Here is a 27,070-nt window from a genome sequence, read left to right as displayed (position 1 = left end):
TACCGCTATACATTACATTTTACATCTATGTCTACCTGATACATTCACTAATACATGTATGTTTACATCATATTAACATAGTATTTGTCCATCAGCTACCATTTCAGTGATCTTGTGCTCTGTGTTTTTAATTTTTATTCAACACTGTTGTTTTTATTTTTACATGTTTTCACGATTTTTGACTTGGTGACTCTTTTGAACCTCCAGGTCCTCTGTACTTACTCTTGCGCATGCACAGTTGCGCTAGGAGGACGCCACAGACTCTGGTAGGATCGTCACCAGGTAAACATTTAAATAGTTCACTATATCACTTGTCTTGTAAGGTCTGAGGACGGGGGTGACCCCGAAAACGTTCATCCAAGTAAAGTTATTATACTAAATTACACGGAGAGTGCCTTTCTTATTTCTCTCTATATAAATGGTTTAAAGTGCACCCCGGAAGCTGGATTAAAGCAGTGAGTGTGGGATCCTGTTTGATATTTGGATTAACTATTTGATCTCTGCACCCTGTATGGATCTCTTATACCTGGACTATTTTTTTGTGTATTCTTTTTCACATTCGGTCATTTGGGATATTATTGCTTTTATTAACACACATCACTTGGTGTGGGGATTTGGGAGATAACATGTCACAGACACAGCCGCAGCAAATTGGTGAGACTGATGGAGTGGAGGGTGCTACAGTATTCCAATTCAGTGAGGCGGATGCCAGTAGAATAAGATTTGATGAAGTGGCCATTAAAACTAAGAGGGAGCAGCCAGAGCAGTTACATAACCAATTGGTTAAATTGAAGAAAAGAGCAATCGATTTAAAACTACATGGCTGCTACCTATCTGATTACCATAGGAAATCATTTATTCCTAAGGGTTTTAGGGTCAAAAATGTCCCCACCATTGGGCGTAATAATACTATCTTTTGCGTCAAGTGGTGTGGGATTTTGAACAAATGTTCGCTGGATTTGGTCCTACTTGTAATAGAAGAAGTAACTATATTACTTAAACAAGTAGAAAATGAAATACATACCTTTGAAATACAGCACCATGATAAATTGTTAAATGATGGAGAGGAGGATTGGTTATCTAAAATCAAGAACCAAGTAGACCAATATGAGAATGAGCTCATTTCCTTTAAGGAACGCAAATGGGAGGCCGTAACTAGTGATTACAGAGAGAAGAGAGTCTATAAATGGCTATTGGGCCCTGAGGAAAGAAGATTTGCCTTTAGAAATAGGAGACCTCGGGCATATAAACCTAGGAATCTAAATACTGTTAAAAGCTCAGACAATAGCTCTGACCCGGAACAGGGTGAATTGGTAGCAATGGGCACTACTACAGGCTCCCAACCCATGACCACCCGGTCAAAAAATGCCTACGGGGGAGGCCACACCCCAGGAGAAGTGGTCACAAACGTAAGGGGAACTTCCAGGGGGAGACCACCATGGCGATGGTGCCGGGGCTGGAACTGAGCAACATAATCAACCTCAGCTCTCACCAGTTAACAACCACTGAGAGTGAGATATTGGAGAAAGGCCTGAGTTTTGTACCCACGGCTAAATTGGATAGATTTGAGTTACATGTAGACCTATATAAGTTTAATAGGAAACTTCGCCTCAAAGAACATTTTGGGCAGACTGATTACCAGATGGAGAAGTTCAGAAAATGGAGTAAATTTGATCCAAAATCCTCAAATGCAAGTATCAGTACGTATACACGTATGATAAAAGAAAACTTTGAAGGTTCATTGGATATGGAACACCCTACAAGAAACAACTTTTCAAGAACAGAATGGAAGGCCCTGAAGGGGTTAAAGGAAAATCACAAGTTGGTGATCCGTAATGCGGACAAGGGGGGTGCATTGGTCCTACAGGACTACCAGGACTATAGGGATGAAATAATTTCCCAGTTGGATGATAAGAAGACATACCGTACACTAACACAGGATCCCACCTCTGAATTAAAAAAAAAACATTTAAAAAAACCCATTGATAAATATCTTGATATACTATATTCAACGAATATTGTATCTAAAGCTACATATGAATTTCTGATGGTTGATTTTCCTATAACTCCAATCATCTATACCTTACCCAAGGTCCACAAAGACCCGGTGAGGCCCCCAGGACGTCCAATTGTATCGGCAAGGGGATCGATACTTCAAACACTTGCTATATACGTGGATGATATCTTGCAACCATTCGTCAGACAGATGGGTTCTTTCCTTCTGGATTCTATAGAGATGGTGAAATTACTACAAGATATTGAAGGATTAACCGATGATGATGTGCTGGTTACCCTGGATGTAACCAGCCTCTATACAGTCATCCCGCATGAAGACGGTATGGCGGCGATCAAATCTACTCTCCTTAATTCTCCTTACGTTGGTCCACCTGTCGATGTGGTACTACAACTATTGGAATACTGCCTCAAGATGAACTATTTCAAGTTTGAAGCAAAATTCTATTTACAGATTTCGGGCACGGCGATGGGGTCCAATGTGGCCCCATCCTATGCCAATCTGTATATGGCGGAGTTTGAGACTCTGGGCACTATGCTATTCAAGGATCCATGGGTATTATGTTTCCGTAGATATATAGACAATCTATTCTTGATCTGGAGAGGGGAGCAACAAGATCTAATGTCTTGGTTCAATGAACTGAACCAGTCTAACAGCAACCTCAAGTTCAAGATTACCCACAATAAACAAACATTTGATTTCCTTGATTTAAGGATATACAGATCTGGTGATGGACTGAAGATCACACTATACCAAAAACCCACGGATAGGAATTCGATCCTCCAAGGAACAAGTTATCACCCACCTTTTTTGAAAAAGGCTTTGCCCAAGTCACAGTTCAAGAGGGTAACACGAAACAACAGTGATAAGAGAACAAAACATTACAACTTGAGGAGATGAGGATGAAATTTGAGCAGCGGGGTTATAATAGACAACATCTGAACGTGGCTTTCGTTGAAGCTCATACTACTTCACAGAAGGAGGCTCTAAAGAAAACGATACCTGAGGCACCACCTAGGGAACGATTGATACTGACGACCACCTTTACTCCTGATAAAATCTCTCTACTGAACATACTACGAGAGCATTGGGATATTATTTCAACTGACAAAAAACTGCCTTGCGAGTCTATGGACTTACCAATTGTTGGTTATAGGAGGGCGGCCTCCTTGAGAGATCATCTAATGCGACCCGATAACAGACTGAGCTACAAGTCTAAAACATGGTTAGACACCACCAAAAATGGGTGCTTTCGATGTAGTGGATGCACCACATGCAGTGCAATGACCCAGAGTAAATCTTTCACACATCCGTGGACCAACAGAAAATTTACAATTAGACACAGAGTCACATGCACTACAAACTACATCATATACATGATCCACTGTCCGTGTGGCAAGTTCTATGTCGGTAAGACACAGGATGATGCCCGCACCAGAATGGCCAACCATAGGTCGGCCATTAGGGCAGCATTGGAGAATGGTAAATCTGACCAACCGGTAGCCAGACACTTTCTGCAGGCGAGACACAAAAATACTGATTTACGCTTCATTATCATTGATCATGTCCCACCCCTAGCGAGGGGTGGTGACAGAGGTAGGGTGCTTTTGCAGAGGGAAAGTCGATGGATTTCCACACTTGACACTCTGGTCCCTAAGGGGCTTAATGTCCATTTTGACATGCAATGCTTTTTGTGAAGTATGTAATATTGGAGAATATTGCAATTTCTTAATTCTAAGTGTATCCAAATGTAGGATTGATTATGTAACATCTGGTAGAGACTTATGCATAGGTGCTTTAATACATGGTAACATAGATTTATAAATTTGACAACTTATTAGACTATACTGTGAGATGGGTACCCTTGTTTGTTTTAGGTATGAATGTTTTGTACCTTTGACTGATTGGGGATACCATCATATGGGACTATCCAGGATTGGATATGATATGACTACTGAGTATGCTGATTGTGGTTCAATGGTTATTTTGTTTATTGATATTAATATAAGTTGGTGTGATGATCAATACCTGTTGATATGCTTTGGACTGATGGCAGGATATAGCATATGGTGAAACAATATGCTATTGTGGGAGGAACTTTTGTAGTTCTCCTATTTGAATGTCTAAAAATTATGTTCCCTTTTTGGGGCCTTGGTGTCTACACACTAAACATTTGGTACCTTTTTTGTTTGGGATATGATGTACTACACTGTGCGGTATCTGCATGATGATAGATGATTTGAGAATTTTGGATTGTCGATGGGACTGCAGGTAATGCTGTATGGCCAGTGTTGTGGAGTTTAGGCTGATTAATATGTGAACAGAATATTAATATTAATATTTACATTAATATTTACCACTCAGTTAATTTCCCAGTATATGTATGTGTTATAAGATGGCTTGACAACAGGTGGCTAACAGTGTGATTCTTCTAGTACGGTTTCCATCGAGTATTGCGTATGGTCACTGAATGGCTAGTTTTCGCAATAGTGGCAAGAGTGATTTGTGCGCTGAGGTTTGTCGCTCTAGAACAACCTGTTTTATTTTTATTTTTATTTATGAATGAACGATAAAAGTGTGACTCTACTAGCATTGTATATGGTTACCTAGCAACAGTCGTCGTAATAGCGGTACAAGTTATATGCTGGATGCATTGGTGTTTAACACTCTAGCTGCATATTATGAGCTTTGGCTGTCCCTATAAAGAGTGTCATGTGAAATCTTGACACATCCCCTGCATATAACTACCCTATTGATACCGCTATACATTACATTTTACATCTATGTCTACCTGATACATTCACTAATACATGTATGTTTACATCATATTAACATAGTATTTGTCCATCAGCTACCATTTCAGTGATCTTGTGCTCTGTGTTTTTAATTTTTATTCAACACTGTTGTTTTTATTTTTTATTTTTACATGTTTTCACGATTTTTGACTTGGTGACTCTTTTGAACCTCCAGGGCCTCTGTACTTACTCTTGCGCATGCGCAGTTGCGCTAGGAGGACGCCACAGACTCTGGTAGGATCGTCACCAGGTAAACATTTAAATAGTTCCCTATATCACTTGTCTTGTAAGGTCTGAGGACGGGGATGACCCCGAAAACGTTCATCCAAGTAAAGTTATTATACTAAATTACACGGAGAGTGCCTTTCTTATTTCTCTCTATATCAATGGTTTAAAGTGCACCCCGGAAGCTGGATTAAAGCAGTGAGTGTGGGATCCTGTTTGATATCTATATATATATATACGATAAGAAAAAAGCTGCAGCACTCCAAATTTCTTTTCAGTGGTTTATTGTCAAGCTACAAACATAGGCGACGTTTCTGGCTGTGCCCTATATACAGTATATATATGTATAAGAGCAACCTATCAGATCATGTTAGCTTATTAAAAACATCCAATCATATGCTGTTGTATAAATAATTGATTAGGTTCTCAAACAGGTACTCCGCTCTTTCAAATTTCCGATCAGCCAATAGAATGCGAGCTCAATCTGATTGGCTGATTGGATCAGCCAATCGGATTGAACTTGATTCTGATTGGCTGATTCCATCAGCCAATCAGAATATTCCTACCTTAATTCCGATTGGCTGATAGAATCCTATCAGCCAATCGGAATTCGAGGGACGCCATCTTGGATGACGTCCCTTAAAAGAACCGTCATTCTTCAGTTGGACGTCGCCGGAAGAAGATGGGTCCGCGGTGGAGGTCTTCAGGATGGAGCCGGTCGTCATCGGATGAAGATAGAAGATGCCGCTTGGATCAAGATGGTTGCCGGTCCGGATCGCCTCTTCTTCCCGGATAGGATGAAGACTTTGGAGCCTCTTCTGGACCTCTTCAGCCACCGGATGATGGATCGCCAACCCCCGCTTGGGTTGGATGAAGATTTTGGAGCCAGGACGGATCGGTGAACCTAGTATGGTGAAGACAAGGTAGGATGATCTTCAGGGGCTTAGTGTTAGGTTTATTTAAGGGGGGTTTGGGTTAGATTAGGGGTATGTGGGTGGTGGGTTGTAATGTTGGGGGGGTATTGTATGTTTTTTTTTACAGGCAAAAGAGATTGAACTTCTTGGGGCATGCCCCGCAAAGGGCCCTGTTCAGGGCTGGTAAGGTAAAAGAGCTTTTAACTTTAGTAATTTAGAATAGGGTAGGGCATTTTTTATTTTGGGGGGGCTTTGTTGTTTTATTAGGGGGCTTAGAGTAGGTGTAATTAGTTTAAAATTGTTGTAATATTTTTCTTATGTTTGTAAATATTTTTTTATTTTTTGTAACTTAGTTCTTTTTTATTTTTTGTACTTTAGCTAGTTTATTTAATTGTATTTATTTGTAGGAATTGTATTTAATTAATTTATTGATAGTGTAGTGTTAGGTTAATTGTAGGTAATTGTAGGTAGTTTATTTAATTAATTTATTGATAGTGTAGTGTTAGGTTTAATTGTAACTTAGGTTAGTATTTATTTTACAGGTAATTTTGTAATTATTTTAACTATTTTAGCTATTAAATAGTTCTTAACTATTTAATAGCTATTGTACCTGGTTAAAATAAATACAAAGTTACCTGTAAAATAAATATTAATCCTAAAATAGCTATAATATAATTATAATTTATATTGTAGCTATATTAGGATTTATTTTACAGGTAAGTATTTATCTTTAAATAGGAATAATTTATTTAATAAGAGTTAATTAATTTCGTTAGATGTAAATTATATTTAACTTAGGGGGGTGTTAGTGTTAGGGTTAGACTTAGCTTTAGGGGTTAATACATTTATTAGAGTAGCGGTGAGCTCCAGTCGGCAGATTAGGGGTTAATAATTGAAGTTAGGTGTCGGCGATGTTAGGGAGGGCAGATTAGGGGTTAATACTATTTATTATAGGGTTAGTGATGCGGATTAGGGGTTAATAACTTTATTATAGTAGCGCTCAGGTCCGCTCGGCAGATTAGGGGTTAATAAGTGTAGGCAGGTGGAGGCGACGTTGTGGGGGGAAGATTAGGGGTTAATAAATATAATATAGGGGTCGGCGGTGTTAGAGGCAGCAGATTAGGGGTACATAAGGATAACGTAGGTGGCGGCGCTTTGCGGTCGGCAGATTAGGGGTTAATAAGTGTAGGCAGATGGAGGCGACGTTGAGGGGGGCAGATTAGGGGTTAATAAATATAATACAGGGGTCGGCGGTGTTAGGGGGAGCAGATTAGGGGTACATAAGGATAACGTAGGTGGCGGTCGGCAGATTAGGGGTTAAAAAAATTTAATAGAGTGTCGGCGATGTGGGGGGACCTCGGTTTAGGGGTACATAGGTAGTTTATGGGTGTTAGTGTACTTTAGAGTACAGTAGTTAAGAGCTTTATAAACCGGCGTTAGCCCAGAAAGCTCTTAACTACTGACTTTTTTCCTGCGGCTGGAGTTTTGTCGTTAGATGTCTAAACGCTCACTTCAGAAACGACTCTAAATACCGGAGTTAGAAAAATCCCATTGAAAAGATAGGATGCGCAATTTACGTAAGGGGATCTGCGGTATGGAAAAGTCGCGTCTGAAAAGTGAGCGTTAGACCCTATTTTGAGTGACTCCAAATACCGGCGGTAGCCTAAAACCAGCGTTAGGAGCCTCTAACGCTGGTTTTCACGGCTAACGCCAAACTCCAAATCTAGGCAAGAGTTAGAAAAATGAAATATACATTTATTTTTTTCAGACTTTGAATAATCTTTAAAGGATAATAAAGTCAAAATTAAACATTCATATACAGCATACAATGTAAAAAATGTTTCCAGTCTATTATCTTTTATTAATAAATGTGCTTTGTCCCTATGGTATTCTTTGTTTAATATATACCTAGCTAGGTGTATGCAGCACTGCATGGCAGGAAATTGTGCTGCCATCTAGTGATCTTGCCAGTGACGTGCGATGATGTCAGAGACTGGTGAGGCACTCGCTATGAAACATCCAAGAAACAAACGTATGTGTGTGTGTGTGTGTGTGTGTGTGTGTGTGTGTATGTATGTATGTATGTATGTATGTATGTATATATATATATATATATGTGTGTGTAAATATATATATATATATATATATATATAAGTAAATATATATATATGTAAATATATATATATATATATATATATATATATATATATATATATACATATATATTACTAAATTACTGTCACCAACAAGTATTTAGCACCTGAAAAGAGTTCATTATGTTAACCTCTAGCACAACAGTACTAAACAGAGACAGACCCACACACACACAGACCACCCCCCCACCCCCCCCACACACAGACCCACACACAGACCCCCACACACACACAGACCCACACACAAAAACATTTCCAGCAGTCACTGACTGACTACAAGTACAAAAAAGTTTCCCATCATGCCACAATTCCCAACACACTATAAACTTATCTAACCTTTCTTGGCACTAAGGTAGAGCAGTTGCACAGTGTGCTAGTCAGTCCCTTTCCCCCCCATCTAGACCCAGACTCTAAAATGAATATCTGACAAACACTAAAATTCTGCTTAGCAATTACAGCAGCTATATGAAATTTAATAACTGTTATAATGGTCATAATAATGGGTAAAATTACTAATATTATAAAAAGCCTCTGTCAGAGCAGTGTTTTCCTCTCTAATATAACAAGCAGTGACAGTATAATTATTTACAAGCAGCTGCCCATGATTCCAGGGAGAGAAAGAAAAAGCTACAGGCTTTGCATGGCATTACATCTAGTCACTGACAAAATAATAAGCAGCTCAAGGTGTGGGATTGTTGTGTCACTAGCAGGTACACAGTGTAAAGCAAAAGTTTATTAGCATAAAGCTAAAGTTTTCTTCAGTTGAAAACGTACTGCCTGTTAAAATTGCAATAACTACCTTTAGATGGCAACTAACTAAATGGGTTGGTACCTTGGGGTACAAAACAATATATATTTTTTATAAACTTTAAAAAACATTTTTTTTATAAAACCTTATAAAAAAAGATTGCCTCACCTGCCTACTATTACGTCACGTCACTGGATCTTGCAAATGTATAACATTCTTACAAAACTGCTGCCATATAGTGCTTGTTTAAAGGATCCAAGGTCACAGGTTCAAATCCCGGCAGGGCGGGTTCAGCCCTTCATCTTTCCAAAGTCAATAAAATGAGTACCATTAATTTGGGTAATAATAACAACTATTACTATTCTGCTGCTGATTTGATTAATTACAAGAGCAAGCACTGAAAAAGTTCTTTGAGTCCCACTAGGAGAAAGGTGCTATATAAATACTAGTTATTATTATCAGAACAAGGCTCCCATAGGCTATGGAAGTGCAATTCTTCACAGCAATGCAAACTCGCGTTTGCATTGCTGACAACTTGTAATACCAGTACACCAATCAGCAAGCACGACATACTGTAGGTGCTGGAGGAAAAATTGGTTGTTTTCTAAGCTTACATTACTGCTTTTCCAAATAAAGATACCACGAGAATGAAGAAACATTTATAATAGGAGTAAATTAGAAAGTTGCCTAAAATTGCATCCTCTTTCTGAATCACCAAAGGAAAAAAAAATGGGTTTCCTATCCCTTTAAATTAATCACTTGTAAAGATTAAATCGTAAAGTACAGTTCAGACCTGCACACCAAAACGTGTTCAAATCAAAATATCGTGTTGCAGGGTGCCATTGCCAACTCTCTGGGTTTCCCTAAAAAACATTTAATGAAATCCAATAGAACAAAAAGAGGTTGCACTTTAATAAAATGACAAAAGCAAAGAACTTTACTGTAGCTTGATAAAGGGGCAGGAGCCCTGAAACGTCGCTGTATGCTACAATAAAGTGCTTTGCTTTTGTCATTATACTGCCGTGCAACCTCTTTTTGTGCTATCAGTTGTAAAGTTTGGTAGAAATCACTTCTTTTTACAAAACACGTTTTACTGTGTGAGAAAATTTTAAAGCCCACTATTGTAATCGAGAAAAGTTATGGCCATTTTTGTTATGAGAGATATTAAAGGGACAGTCAAGTCAAAATTAAACTTTCATGTTTCAGATAGGGCATGCAATTTTAAACAACTTTACAATTTACTTTTATCATCAAATTTGCTTTGTTCTTTTGGTATTCTTTGTTGAAAACTTAATCTAGGTAGGGTCAAACTGATTTTTAAGCCAATGAAGGCCACCTCTTATCTCATTGCCTTTTGACAGTTTTTCACAGTTAGAAACTGCTATAATGTTCATGTGTGCAAAATAGATAATATTGTGCTCACTCCCATTGAGTTATTTAGGTGTAAGCACTGATTGGCTAAAATGTCAAAAGAAGTGAAATAAGGGGGCAGTCTGCAGAGGCTTAGATGCAATACAATCACAGAGATACAAAGCATATTAATATAACAGTGTTGGGTATGCAAAACTGGGGAATAGGTAATAATGGGATTATCTATCTTTTATAACAATAAAGATTTTCAAGTAGACTGTCCCTTTAATATTCCATAGCGGAAGCGATATTTTGCGCTCCATTTATAATCCGGCCCTATATATGTAATATGTATGTTTGCAGATAATTATGGTGAAACCAATACAGAGTAAAAGTGACAAAATTGCCTGAGTTATTTAAGCAAGCAAACTGAAAAATCTCTGTCCTTAAAGGGTTATAGCATTATTTTTTTATGCAGTTGTATTATCAGTGTTTTTTTACTAAGTAGGAAAATGTTAAATTCACAATAAGACTAAACTCTAAGACAAAAGTGCTTTGAATAAAAATATTTCCTTAAAGAAATATATTTCCATACACTACATTACAGCATGAAAATTTATTTAAATAAATATTTATGACACAATAGACATATTTTAACAAAAATAAAGAAAACCTTACTAAATAATATTATTATTATCGGTTATTTGTAGAGCGCCAACAGATTCCGCAGCGCTATGGTATATATCATAAATTGCTTACATACAATATTTTAAATGCCTTTGCCCTAAATGTTAACGTTCATTATGAGTTGTCACAAACTGCAAAAAAATAGCTGGCATCATGTTTTATAAATGAGGAAATATTTCTGTGTAATATAAACTGGAAAACTGCATTCTGGCAAGTTAATGAATCATTTTATGCCCAGTATCTGGAGTCACGGAGCGGAAACTTAATATTTAAGAAGCGTATTTCATGCAATGATTTAAGCTTGGATAATTAAAGATAAGTATTCAGTGACAGTGTTCATTAATGTATTCTTCTAGGTTATCATGGTGACATTTCAACTTTCAAACTCTTTATAAAATGTTAATAAAAGGTGTAAGTTGAAAATTATGTTAAATCTGCCAAAAAATCACTTCAAACATGTCAAGGTAGGCGCTGCACTGACACTGAAACTTATTTACTATCACAGTTGGGTGTTAATCCAGTTTATTCATAGGGGCCGATTTATCAAGTGTCTGCCGGACATGATCCGCTGGTGAACTGCTTGTGCAATGCCGCCCCCTGCAGTTTCGCGGCCAATCGGACTCTAGCAGGGGGTGTCAATCAACCCGATCATATGAGATTGGGCAGATTGATATCCGCAGCCTCAGAAGCAGAGGAGCAGCAGTGTTAAGACCGCTGTTTCTTAACTCCTGTGTCTGGCGAGCCTGAAGGTGCGCACAGAAACTGGGGTATACTGCCCAATTCGGGCCGTGATAAATTGGCCACATAATCCTTAAAATTATGGTAAAGTATTATGTTGTGCAATCAAATATTAAGTCTTTTGTTTTTAACCCCTTGAGTGCTAAGCACTTTCCCACCTGGATGCTAAGATTTTTAAATGTTTTTTTTTTAATTTTGTGAACAATTTTTTTTTAAACTTTCTTTTTATTTTTTCAGACCCCCATGACTTACACTGTTAGGCGATTACCTTTCCAATGGTGGGTCTTGGGGGTCTGTAGCTGCTTAGATGCCTGAGATACAGGCTTCTAAGCAGCATGTCCCCTGCTCCTATACTTAACATTGTTAAGTATAAATAAAGTTGTGTGATGACATCATCACGGGAAACGGGAAGCCCTGGCGATGCCTGTCACTCTACAGGCACGATCACCGGGGTAGGAGCGGGTGGGAGCCCCAGATCTCCCTCAAGGTGGGAGAGTGCTAGTGACGGCTCTGAGCCGTCATTAGCACCAGAGTGGGAAACTCGGTGACGGCTCACAGCCATCATTAGCACTCAAAGGGTTAAACATATGAGTAATGTTATTTTTTATTTGCCTCTTTGAATTATCACAGTTAAATCATCACGATTTCTCTGTCATATACTCTCACCATGCCAGCTCCCCTCTACTTAATTTTTTTTATGCAACGTTTGCAATACCAATCCAATTATCTGCTTAGCCATAGGGATTACATTCTTCTTTGGACAGCATAGCAAAACTATGCATGCGCTTTAGAGGCTAAATGTTTATAAACAGACAACCTATACGAGTGTGCATTTGTGATGATACACATGAGTAGTATGGCTTAAGGCAGGGGTGTCACACTGGTGTTATTTGTAAAGACACTCAATACAATTCACAAACAACAAACACAGCAATGGCAAGATATGTAGGTAGTGTGCAGCCTGAGTGAGTTGCAGTTGTATGGAAAATGGCCTGCAACTCAAATGAGTTTGACACCCCTGCCCGAAGTGATTCCCTATTATGGGCCAGATTACGTGTGGATCGCTAACAGTTATGTGCAAGCAAAAAGGGGTTTATCGCGGGTGTTTGCTCGTTGGGATATTACTTCCTTAGAGCTGTGGTTAACTGTATATCTGGTTAACTGTGTGTTTAAACACATATGTATACATACATAGGCATATATATATATATATATATATATATATATATATATATATATATATATATATATATATATATATATAATTGCATTGGAGCCCTTTGCAGTTAAATAGATGAAAGCATGTAAAAACATATTTATGCAATATTCATATTTTAAAAAAGGTTTAACTATGTATTTACTGTAAATATTTCACATTCCAATGTTCTGCATATAGTAGAATATGGTTTATCTATTTATAAATATATACTGTATATATAATGATGTGTGTATATATATATATATATATATATATATATACATTTTTATAAATATATATATATATATATATATATATATATATATATATATATATATATATATATATATATATATATATACTGTGTATATATATATATATATATATATATATAATATATAGGTATAAATATATATTTGTGCAAAAAAACATTATATATATATATATATAAATATATAAACTGTATATATATATATATTTATATAATTATGAATAAATAGAACATATTCTTCTATGTGAAGGACTTTGAAATGTGAAATATTAATATTTTCATGTCTGGTTAGCGTACTTGAGAATATATTGGGTTTGCGCACAATGGTGTAAGGTTTTTTTCCCATTTCTTTTGCTCCACTGGGAAATACATTATCGTATGCGCGATATCCTCAGTTTGACTTTTTACGTGCGTTGGGTTAGTGCGCAAGCGAAATTACTTACTTTACTTTCAACTTGTTATACAAGTGTTACCCGACACGCAAAAAGCTTACTTATAAATACCGCTCCACTTCTGGTCCTATGTAGGTGTAAATGGTGATTCTGAACTCTGTCTTTAAATTACATTTTACAAGTGAATGTAATGGGAAATCATTTGTGTTGCAGGAATTTTAATGATATAAAAGCATATACAGTATATTGAACTATTGTGATTATAGATATTTGGGCATGTAATAGTTAATGTAAAGGAGACTTTGTGCATGGGTATAAGTGCGTGCTTGTGCAAACCTGCAGTCAAAGTGGAGAAAAGGGATTGATAAATCGAGCCCTAACACTGTTAGGAACTAGGTAGTTTGCATGTCCAATATCAGAATTTATTCCATATTTTATATGATTATTGTATTACAGTCTTCATAACAATGCAGGGAGCGGTTTGACTCCTTGGAAATGCATTATGATTTGGGTGCCGTTAAGATCAGGTATGTAGACTGCCCTGGCATATACAGTATAGACATCAATAGGGTCCTTAAATGAACATTGAGGTTATAGGGACCTATTTATTAAAATGTCAGCTATGTTGCATTTACCGGCGTCAATACGCTCGCCAGACATCGCTGCCGCAGACCTGAGTACGATCTCCTTATTTATAAAAAAAGTCGTCAAAAACATGCGCTTCAAGTACGGTGCGAAGAGCATCGGACTGGTGTTAACTAACAGTCATCAATGTCGTGGTTATTCGGATTTTTCCCAACTTTATTTATACCATTCCATTACTGTCCATGAACAAGCACATTTCTCTAAAGCTAATCTCTAAAGACTGATTTATACCTCAACAAACAATATCTCATAGAAAGTTATTTTTATATTGATTTGTTATATGATACTTTCACAGAAATTAATGTGTATTTGTATTTCTAGGAGTCATATTTTTTTATTTATTTTTAAATTATTATTAATGCTAGAATTTGTACATATATCCTTGCACATACTTGTGTATATATGTGTGTGTGTATATATGTGAATATATGTATATATATATATATATATATATATATATATATATATGTGTGTGTGTGTTATGTCAGAAATCTTTTGCAAACATATTTACATGTCCCTAAGTTCCTTTTTTTGTTCTAAACAATGTTGTCTGTCATATCTGTCATATCTCTGTGTTTATTTATACCACTATATGTATATATTGTAAATGTATTATTATTCTGAGCAGGAATAATTGCGAATATAACATGTAATTAGAGTATCATGTGTATATATTTGCAATCAAAGGATATTTTAATAGGATAGGAAAATAAAAATTTAAGTTGCATAATTCAGATAGAGCATGTAATTTTAAAACACTTTCACATCTATTTTCTAATGTGCTTTGTTCCTTTGGTATCCCTTGTTGGAAAAGAATACGCATATATCCTACACTAGTGGGAGCTAGCTGCTAATTGGAGCCTGCACACATTTGTCTCTTGTGATTGGCTAAATAGATGTGTTCAGCTAGCTGCCAGTAGTGCAATGCCGTTCCTTCAGCAAAGGATAACAAGAGAATGAAGCAAATTTGATAATAGAAGTAAATTTGAAAGTTGTTTAAAATTGTATGTTCTATCACAAAAGAATATTTTGGGGTTTCCTGTCCCTTTAAGAGCTGGGCTAATTTTCTCTCTGCACCTGTCTAACCCCTCCTGATTGTAATCAAGTTTTAAAAACCACCCCTACACAGGTGTTATAAAATGGGCTGGTATATAAGATGACATTTCTTACTGAAAAAGAAATTCAAAAGAAGGAAGAAATACACTGAAAATAGCATGTCAGTAAAGAGGTGATTTTAATTTCTGCTGTATCTGAATCATGACAGTTTAAAGTTAGATGGGCTATCCCTTTGAGCTATCAGTTTAAAATTATATTGAATCAGACATCAATTCGAATTTTAAAATCATTAAAATCATTGTCTAAAATATTACACTGTGTGTCCTAATGTCAGCATCAATGTTTATCTTTAATACTAATTTCACATATACATACTTTCAAAGTATAATACAAAATGTAACAAATGGCACTTCCAAGTTCTGATGAGTGAAAATGACACAAGTATCGCGCAATTTGATTCGTTAGTGATAGTTTATAATGTGTATTTGAATCAGATTGACTGATGTCATAAATCATGTGATTATGCATATTCCAATCAAAAGTGGTGGTAAAATTCACTAGTGTGTGGGTTATTTAGGAGTTTGCGTCATAATTGGTACAAAAAGTGTGGAGTCAAATATGGCCCGAAGTGGAGAGTTGGACCTGTATTACATGGCTTAAACATGGTGCACATAGATTTTTCCAACAAATAAAAATGAAGTTAGCTATATTATGTTGTGTATTTATTTAATTTGTTTCTCTATCTATGAGTGCAACAAGTTTGGGGCAAAACTTTGCACCAAATATGTAGAAATAATATTGTCCCCTTGCTTTGTAATGAGAGACAAAGTTGTAGCATAATCCATAAGTAGTAGTGTGTTTTTCATTTGTATCCCTATATCTACTAGTGCACCAAATGTGGAGCAATAGTATTGTTTAATTTAGAAAGGGTATACAATTTTACGTTTCTGATTTACAGCATCGAACATAAGCTTTCTGTGTTTTCAGACTCTGATTGAGTTCTATGGCATCCGCGACCTCAATGGTGGCCGATTGAAAACTAGGTACGCTGAGTCGGAAAAGACACGATCATAAATTTAGAATTTGTGATAACTTAGTGAGAGCTTCAAATAGTATAGAATAGGAGGGCGAAGGAACACAATTCCGCTCGAATACCACTGTTTTCAACTCGCATCGATCTGCGTCGGATTGAGATCGCGGGATCATATTTTATTTCACAAATTTCAACATTTGAAGATCTTGAGGCTTTGATAACTACGGCAGATCAATCTTGCGACAATTATGACACGGAATTTAAGCATATTTTCAGTTGACGCTTTGATAAATAGGCCCCTTAATCTCCCCATAAAAATTGTAATTAATAAAAATAAAATAGGATTGCAATATTCATTCATTATTTATTTTGCCGTCTTTAGGAGTGATCTCCATCACACTTAAATAGGAAATAAACTCAAACATTTGTTTCTTTTATAGGTTTATACATGTATAATAATACAAAATTGCCTGCTTTTGCTGTAATTGAAATATAAAAAGTGTAGTTTGTCCACTCCTCTAGAGAGACTAGAGTACAATTACATGGACATTAATTAGCTGCCTTTGTCCCTAATACTGCAAGAAAGATAAGATAAACATACTCAAGAGGCTTTTCTAAATTGTGTGTCCCTGGTATTAAAAACAATGCTACATTTGCTAAAGTTTTAAATGCTTTTAAAATCTTTATTTCATATGCAGATCTTTTTAAATTCATTTTTAAAATAAAAGTATGGATAAATGTACGATAGTCTGCAACATTAAAAACAGTGATTGCTGAGCTCAGAGCACAAGCTAACTTACTTCTGTTCCTAAATGTCCCCAGCAAAAGAGACCAGGAACAGCAGGAATATGAAACCCAAACATTTTCTTTTGTGATTCAGACAGAACATACAATTCTTTAAAAAAAAAATCCTATTTGCTATTTGCTATATCTAGGTAGGTGTCTGGAGTAGAGAGTGGAAGGCCCCAGAAAACCCCCTGAAAAAGTGTGTGTGTGTATATGTGTGTGTATGTATGTGTGTGTATCTGTGTGTGTATGTGTGTGTATGTATGTGTGTGTGTGTATGTGTGTATGTGTGTGTATGTGTGTATGTGTATTTGTGTGTGTATGTGTGTGTGTGTATGTGTGTGTGTGTATGTATGTGTGTGTGTATGCATGTATGTGTGTGTATGTTTATGTGTATGTGTGTGTGTGTATGTGTATGTATTTGTGTGTGTGTATGTATATGTGTGTGTGTGTGTGTATGTATCTGTGTGTGTATGTATTTGTGTGTGTGTGTGTATGTGGGTGGACATTTTTTCCCTGTTTTTTTTTCCAAAGCAGTTTTTTTCTGGAAAAATTGAAAATAAATATGAATTATTTTCTTTTACAATGACAAATATTATGTTTATAACATGGTGCTTATACTTAAACCTCCAATATTTATAAAAAGCTATATTAGATGAAGACTTTTATAAAAAGACTTTGGAGACTATGGGGCCGATTTATCAAGGGCCCCTGATGCCCCTGTTTCAGTGCGAGCCTTCAGGATCGCCGGAAACAGCAGTTAACTGGTCCGCTGCCTCTGAGTCTGCGGACATCAATCCGCCCGGTCGTATACGGTCCGGTTGATTGACACCCCCTGCTAGCGGCCGTGAATCTGCAGGGGGCGGCATTGCACAAACAATTCACCAGAACTGCTTTTGCATTGTTAAATGCCGACAGCGTTTGCTGTTGGACATGATCTGCTGAGCGGATCATCTCGGACAGACATTTAATAAATCGGCCCCTTTATGTAAAGTTTTAAATTATTGCAATTCCTGTCTACTGAAGACAAGCAAATTCTGAAATGCAATTCAAATACAAAGAAAGTACTAAGGATGAAATTCTCAAATGAAAGCAAAATCTACATTTCTGTCTCTAGGGGCACTGCAGGGAAAAAGTTTATTTTTCTTGTGGTTTCCATCTTGTTGGTATAGTTGACTGGGTTGTTTCTGTCCTTTCATTTAGGCCTTAATTGAAACATAAGCGTTTAAATTCCTTTGAATTCTGAAAATTTAACCATATTTTAACTGCATTTGTTTATCTTCATAACCTTTATCTAAATGATTATTTGCTTCCTACTAATGTTCTGCTTCCCTAATCACAACATGGTGTTTACATGTAATTTAGTTTTTCATCCTCTCAGTAAAATAGTGAGACCAACATCCAGCGTTTCTTCTGAGAAATAAAAATACAATTTTTAAATACTGTCAAAAAACCCCAAACCACACCCCTCTTTGCACAGATTTAGCAATTGTGAAACATCAAATTGTGCACTCATTTTTAATATTTGTTAACAGTAGCATCAACTAGGAGCAATATATGGCAGCAGTAGTTGAATCAATATTTTTAACAAAGTTATACACTTTTGAGCAATAGATGTCAACAGTGTTTACACAATGTATAACATTGTTAAAAATCACTGATGCAAAACTGCTGCCATATACTGATACTTCTTGAGAACAAAGTAAATTTGATTATATCAGTAAAGTGGATTATTTTTTTTAATTGTAGACTTTATCTGAATCATCAAAGAAAAAACATTTCATGACCCTCTTAAAGATTATCATTTAGTGTGCATGGTAAAAGCTTTCACTAAAATACATTTTTTTTTAGAATTACATTTCACAGAAGTATGTTTGTTTGCAATAATAGGGGTTATATTCTAATCCCATAGAAAAACTTTTAAATACAAAATTAATCCTTAAAGGGCCATAATACCCAAATGTTGAAACACTTGAAAGTGATGAAGCATAGCTGTAAAAAGCTGACTAGAAAATATCACCTAAACATCTCTATGTAAAAAAGAAAGATTTTTACCTCAAAAGTTTCTCAGTAACCACATCCCATTGTAAAGGACTTTTAAGCATCAAATCAGTATGTCTGTCCCGGGACAGCGAAAGGAGCGAGCTTACGTGCACTCTCATCTTATTTCCCTAATCAGTGTAAGGAAGTTTGCTATGAAATCTCATGAGAGTTAAGTGAAATCTCATGAGATCACAGTAAAAGAATTCATGACCTCAGCACTGTTGATGCTGATTGGCTGCTGTTCATTTCTTTATTTTTTTACCTGCAGCTGGGAGCAGCTGACTATAACTTTTTACACAGAACTTACTTTGCTGAGCTGAGGAAATTGTGAGGTAAACCATCTTCCTTTTTTACATAGAGATGCTCAGGTGATATTTTCCTGTCAGCTTTCTACAGTTATACTGCATCAGTTTCAAGTGATTTAGTATATGAGTATTATGTCCCTTTAAGGGATATACTGGTGCAGAATAAAATGGATTAAGCAGCAGCCACTTTGCCAGCTGATTCTGAGCAGGACACAGCTGAGGATCAGTGGCTACATGCATATGCTGCTCCTTATTGGATTACTGGTTATGTTCTATCAGAAGCAACATTGCAATGTGGGACATAATCTTTGTGTTTAACCCCTGCACCTTTAACGTCTTAAGGAACTTTTGTGAATCATTTATAAATATTTTCTCAAGGACTACAATTTACACTAGAATTTGAGATATTCTAGTGTGCCTTTCAAATTGTGCCTGGACGTTCCTTTAAATAACTGCCTCGTTATAAATAAAAATGTTATATGTTCATGCTAAGTGCTGCTATTTCCTCAACAAACATCTTTTAAATAAATCCATCACTACTAAGCGGTAAACATAACTCAGTTCCCTTATCTATATTTTTCTAGCAGCTGTTCCCAACCTTGAGTTGAGGCTGACCTGTTTTGACTCTTCATTATATGTATCTAATTGAGATGTCAGCTATGAAAACTTACTGAGATAGTTTTTTTTCTAGTTTCTTAGAAATATTAGTACACTTAGGGCTAGATTACGAGTGGAGCAGTAGTTTGCACTCCTGTTATGCGTTAACCCGCTAGACTTTTTGTGAGCGTCAGGTTGCGCACATTTTACAAGTTGAAAGTAAAAAGTTTTCGCCCAATGTGCGCGAAAAGCCGAACTGCATAAATTTTAAATTTGCTGACCATCGCTGTGTGGCGTACCCCATTCACTGCGCTAGTTCTTATTTCGTGTCTCACGGCATGAGAACGAGGCTCCCTTTTGAGCCTATGGAAGCACGCTCTCGTGAGTGCAAAGATTCCATGCAATTCGAACGCACGGTCATGTTCGCATTGGGCCTAACTTGTAATACCAGCGCATGTATTACTAAGTGGAGGGCAAATATGCTCGTGTAGGCGCAAATTTGTGCTCCACTCGTAATCTGGCCTTAAAGGAAAGGCCAACTTCACGCAACTGCCCCATGGCATTGTATAGACTTTGTAAAATGAGGGTGGGTTTAATTCATCAAATTTTTTATATTTCATTATTTTAAAAAAATGTTACCTTTTGAGCGCTCTGAAGATAAGCGCAGTATTCCCGCCCGGCATTTTGTCAAATTGATTGACAGATACAGATTCTTAAAATAACTAATCCTCGTTTCCCCCTCGGGGTGGTTGGGCCCTTTGCATAAACGTTAAGGCCTGGGGGGAAACAAGGATTAGTTCTTTTAAGAATCTTCATCTGTCAATCAATTTGACAAAATGCCAGACGGGAGAGATGCGCTTATTGTCGGAGCGCTCAAAAGGTAAAAATGTTAAAAAATACTGAAATATAACACATATAATGACTTAAACCCACCCTCATTTTGCAAAGTCTATCCAATGGCGTGGGGCAGTTTCGTGAATAAAATCCAGTATTCAACAATGTCAAGTAAATCTGTTGTATTATTAGTAATGACATATGCTAAAGAATCATCCATCACAAACCTGAGTTACATTGATTCTTTCCATGTCATTTATTAAATAATGTAACTCAAACATTAAAAAATAAGTCATCCAGAAAATCATCATAATGTTAAATCTTGAGTTTGAAAATCAATGAGTTATATTCACTATATTCCAGACAACAGCCGCAAGTTTTTCGGTAAAGTAATTCGTGTTTTTAGAAGTTGACGTTTTTTTTTAACAGTGTATTTATTCAGCTGCTACAATCGCGCAATTTAAAAGTAAGCTCACATTGCTTTAGAATAAATAAACATGTTTGGTACAGTGTGACAGCAATATTAGAAATAAACCCTTCTGTAAAGTGTGAATTTACTTTAAAGTTGCACGATTATAGCTGCTGCATACATATTAGGGGCCAGATTACTTGTGTAGCTCAAATTAACGATTTTTACGCTTGTTGGATTGCGCTTAATTATGAATTGAAAGTAAATTGTTTTTGCTCTTGCGCTAATCTGATAAGCACAAAAAGCTAAAGTTAGCATATCGCTTGCGTGTTCACGTATTCCCCCTTAGAAGTAAAAAAAAGTGGAAAACACCCCACTCTTGCGCAAACCTCATCGCATATTCTCATGTGTGCTAACCCAACATGAAAATCTGAATATTTCACATTCCAATGTACTTCAAATAACAGAATATGTTCTATTTTTTTCATAAACATATGTTTCTATATATATATATATATATATATATATATATATATATGGTATTTTGGTACAATTTATATCTTTACTTATAGGTACAGATAATTATTATATATAGATATAGATATATACAGATATATATAGGAATATCTATTTAGAAATACTTAGAACATGTGAAATATTTATAGTAAATACACAGTATAACAATTTATTAAATATGAATATTGCATAAATATGTTTTTACAAATTTTCCTCTACTTAAATGGATAGTCTAATTAAAATGAAACTTTCATGATTCAGATAGGGCATGCAGTTTTTTTTTTTATATTTTTAAATCTTTATTTATGTAGAGATGACATTGAATTCAAACAACATACTAAGCAGTAGTAATCACAATCCCATAATACAAGTGAACAACAATCAATGTGTTCTTGAGTCTTTGTTGTTGAAGGATGAAGAAGTTAGTGCATCAAAGGACTCCCTCGCTGCATAGTCCTTCATGACATCTCATTTTCTCTTTATTTTATCTCTTTCCCTTTTTCTTACAGTTCCATAAGTCTCCTCAGTTCCTCAGGGTCCAGGGACAGTCCTCTCCACCAAGGCTAGTATACAAATGTTTAATCTAACAGAAATAGTTAAAATATAACTACAACTTTTGTGATAATTTTAACAGGCAAATAATCTGATCCCAAATCTCCTGAGGTGCCAACTGCTAAAAAGTTATGGTGTTTAGAATGTACCAGAGTTTGGTGAACTCTAGCTGCCATTCCCTTCTTATTCGTGCTTCCAACATGTAGTCTGTGTTCCTGAGTGGGTATAAGAGTTGCCTTGGCATAGTTTCATCTAGTTGAAATAGATAAATCTCTCATTTTTTCATGAAATGAGGTGTCCTCCCTTGTATGTCTCGTAATGTGTTTGCCTGTTCATGTATCGCCTGTTTCTGAATGTTGAGTTTCAGTTGTGTAAGAGTAGGAACTGAGCTAGTTAACCAGTTTCCAAATATTAATTTCCAGACTTGTAAGATTACATTTTGGACTAGCAGTTTCGCTTGTTTGGGTATTGTCTTGGAAAGGGTCAGAAATACTATCATATGGGGAGAGAGTATTACTTTGAGGTCAAATGTAGAATTTAGCCAGCGTGTCACCATGCCCCAGAATTTATACAGCCTAGGGCATTTCCATATCATATGTGGTAGGCCAGCTTCTGTCATTAGGCCCTTTGGACAACAACCCGTTGCATCAGGGTTCCACTTTTTATATATTTTTGGTGAAGTGTATGCTTTTTCCAACAGTCGGGTGTGTGATTCTCTTATGTTTGCCAGTAAAGTGACTGCCCTCGTCTTTCGTATGCTCTGTTGGATTATTATTTTTGGTGTCTCAGTTCCCAATATCTCTGTCTATGTGCTACTAATGTGGGACAAGTGGCTAGATTGCGAGTCTTGCATTAGGGTTAAAAAGCAGCGTTGAGAGGTCCCAACGCAGCTTTTTAACGGCCGCTGGTATTACGAGTCTTGCAGGTATAGGTGTACCGCTCACTTTTTTCTGCAACTCGAAAATACTGCAAATCCACTTACGTCAATTGCGTATCCCTTATTTTAAATGGGATTTTCCTAACGCCGGTATTACGAGTCTTCCTAAAAGTGAGCGGTACACCCTCTCCTGTCAAGCCTGGTACCGCATTTAAAAGTCAGTAGTTAAGAGTTTTATGGGCTAATGCCGTAGTATAAAACTCTTAACTAAATTGCTAAAAAGTACACTAACACCCATAAACTACCTATTAACCCCTAAACCGAGGCCCCCCCCACATCGCAAACACTAAATTAAAATTTTTAACCCCTAATCTGCCGAACCGGACATCGCAGCCACTTTAATAAATATATTACCCCCTAAACCGCCACACTCCTGCCTCGCAAACACTAGTTAAATTTTATTAACCCATAATCTGCTGTCCCTAACATCGCCGACACCTATCTACATTTATTAACACCTAATCTGCTGCCCCCAATGTCGCCACCACTATATTAAATGTATTAACCCCTAAACCTAAGTCTAACCCTAACACCCCCCTAACTTAAATCTAATTTAAATAAATCTAAATAAAATAACTATCATTAACTAAATTATTCCTATGTAATACTAAATACTTACCTATAAAATAAACCCTAAGCTAGCTACAATATAACTAATAGTTACATTGTAGCTAGCTTAGGGTTTATTTTTATTTTACAGGCAACTTTGTATTTAGATATATACAGATATATATAGGAATATCTATTTAGAAATACTTAGAACATGTGAAATATTTATAGTAAATACACAGTATAACAATTTATTAAATGAGAATATTGCATAAATATGTTTTTCCAAATTTTCCTCTACTCAAAGGGATAGTCTAATCAAAATGAAACTTTCATGATTCAGATAGGGCATGCACTTTTTTTGTTTTTTTTAAATATTTATGTAGAGTTGACAATGAATTCAAACAACATACTAAACAGTAGTAATCCCAATCCCATAATACAGGTGAACAACAATCAATGTGTTCTTGAGTCTTTGTTGTTGAAGGATGAAGAAGTTAGTGCATCAAAGGACTCTTTCGCTGCATAGTCCTTCATGACATCTCAATTTCTCTTTATTTTATCTCTTTCCCTTATTCTTACAGTTCCATAAGTCTCCTCAGTTCCTCAGGGTCCAGGGACAGTCCTCTCCACCAAGGCTAGTATACAAATGTAGAAAATGAAGATGAACAGAGGGGCGCCTCATGTGAAGTATCATCAGGTGGAGAAATTCACAAAATAGCCAAATGAGTACTCACATACTCCAGGAACACACTTATGTGTTGGTAGGGACTGGCTGCAGATTTGTAAAGGTGTGACAGCTCACCCGTTCAGTCACGCTCTCAATGCTGTGGTGCTCGGGGTGGAGTGGAAACACAGAAAAATTCCTGATGAAACGGTTTGTAAACCGAAAAAGTATTGGGGGCAACATTGTTAACCCCTTAATCCACTTTTTACAACAAACCTGTGTGTTGTTGTTTTTTAACTTTTGTTTTTAATAAATACCTTCATTTTAATTGTGAGTGGATTTCTCTACCTACCTACTGCCTGATACTATATACAAGAGGTATCCCTAACACTTGGTGCAGTTCATTTGGGATTACTGTGCCCACTGCTTCACAACAGTACCTGCTTCTTGAGACTGTGCCCCTGGGTGAGCTGCCACACCTGCCTAAATCTGCAGCCTGTTCCTACCAGCACATCGTTGTGCTTTTGGAGTTTGTGAGTACCCATTTTTCTACTAAGAAAACATTGTTGGTTTTACTTTTAATGGTCTGCACATGTAGTGCTCCTTTTCTGTATTTCCACTCCACCCCCAGCACAACAGCATTGAGAGCGTGACTGAACGGGTGAGCTGTCACACCTTTACAAATCTGCAGCCAGTCCCTACCAACACATAAGTGTGTTCCTGGAGTATGTGAATACTCATTTGGCTATTTTGTGATTTTTTTGTGTCTCCACCTGATGATACTTCACATGAGGCGCCCCTCTGTTCGTCTTCATTTTCTGAGTACAACTAACAAGTAATTGTAAATAGACTTACAAAAAAAGATAGATAACTAAAATCTGTGAACAGAATTAGCTAACTTAGCCCAGTTATCATCAAGAATTTAAGATGATTATAACATTTATATAAACCAACATTCATGCACTAAAGTTTATTGAGTAGATAATATATTTACCACACATACATCAGCATACGGTGAAAGAATTAAAAACACTACACCCTGGTGTGACAGGCTTTCTGAATTAATGGTAATAGAGATGTTAAAGAAATCTAGGCAGCATAACTAAAAATATCAGATAAGCCCTTACAATCCGAGGGCTAAATTACAATTAATTTTAACAGTCATATTATGCTGCTGCTAGTGTCAGAACACCAAGGCTGAGCAATTTAAAAAGGAGGGAAAGACAGAACTTATCCCAGAGGACCCCTGACGTACGTTTCACAAAAAACGTTTCCTCAGAGGGGTGAATCAAATTAATTGTAATTTAGCCCTCGGATTGTAAGGGCTTAGCTGATATTTTTAGTTATGCTGCCTAGATTTCTTTAACATCTCTAATACCATTAATTCATAAAGCCTGTCACACCAGGGTGTAGTGTTTTTAATTCTTTCACCGTATGCTGATGTATGTGTGGTAAATATATTATCTACTCAATAAACTTTAGTGTATGAATGTTGGTTTATATAAATTTTATAATCATCTTAAATTCTTGATGATAACTGGGCTAAGTTAGCTAATTCTATTCACAGATTTTAGTTATCTATCTTTTTTTTGTAAGTCTATTTACAATTACTTGTTAGTTGTACTCAGAAAATGAAGAAGAACAGAGGGGCGCCTCATGTGAAGTATCATCAGGTGGAGACACAAAAAAAAAATCACAAAATAGTCAAATGAGTACTCACATACTCCAGGAACTCAGTTCTCTAACTTTAAAATCTGTGGCATGTGGTCTACGTAGTTTAGAGATTATAATACTCAAATTTGGCTATCAGCCTATAACAACAGACCTCCTGCTTATTCTATACTTAGCCTTACCCCCACCTCTCCTTCTTTTTCTTAAACTTCTTCACCTGGACCTGCCACTGAGGAGGGGGCAGCCACCACTTGAAAACAGTCCACGCCATCCTAAGGACATTTTTCATATTTCTCTACATATTTTTATTGTTTTAAGAACTACATATATTTATATATATACATAAATTAAGACCTAATTTATATGTTTGAATTTCACATCTATTGTCCATTATATAGACGCTCATAATTTTCTATTGTCTAGCGCCCCCCCTTGTGTGATCAGGTCACACCTTGTATATAGTATACAAATGTTTATTCTAACAGAAATAGTTAAAATATAAATACAACGTTTGTGATAATTTTAACAGGCAAATAATCTGATCCCAAACCTCCTGGGGTGCCAACTGCTAAAAAGTTATGGTGTTTAGAATGTACCAGAGTTTGGTGAACTCTAGCTGCCATTCCCCTATTATTCGTGCTTCCAACATGTAGTCTGTGTTCCTGAGTGGGTATAAGAGTTGCCTTGGCATAGTTTCATCTAGTTGAAGTAGATAAATCTCCCATTTTTTCATGAAATTTATTTTATTTATAAAATATTTTACCAGGAGGGATACATTGAGATTTCTCTCGTTTTCACGTATGTCCTGGGGAAATGAGGTGTCCTCCCTTGTATGTCTCGTAATGTGTTTGCCTGTTCATGTATCGCCTGTTTCTGAATGTTGAGTTTCAGTTGTGTAAGAGTAGGAACTGAGCTAGTTAACCAGTTTCCAAATATTAATTTCCAGACTTGTAAGATTATATTTTGGACTAGCAGTTTCGCCTGT

The sequence above is a fragment of the Bombina bombina genome, chromosome 2 (genome assembly GCF_027579735.1).
Source record: "Bombina bombina isolate aBomBom1 chromosome 2, aBomBom1.pri, whole genome shotgun sequence".
Classification (NCBI taxonomy): Eukaryota; Metazoa; Chordata; class Amphibia; order Anura; family Bombinatoridae; genus Bombina; species Bombina bombina.
This window is presented reverse-complemented; position numbering follows the sequence as displayed.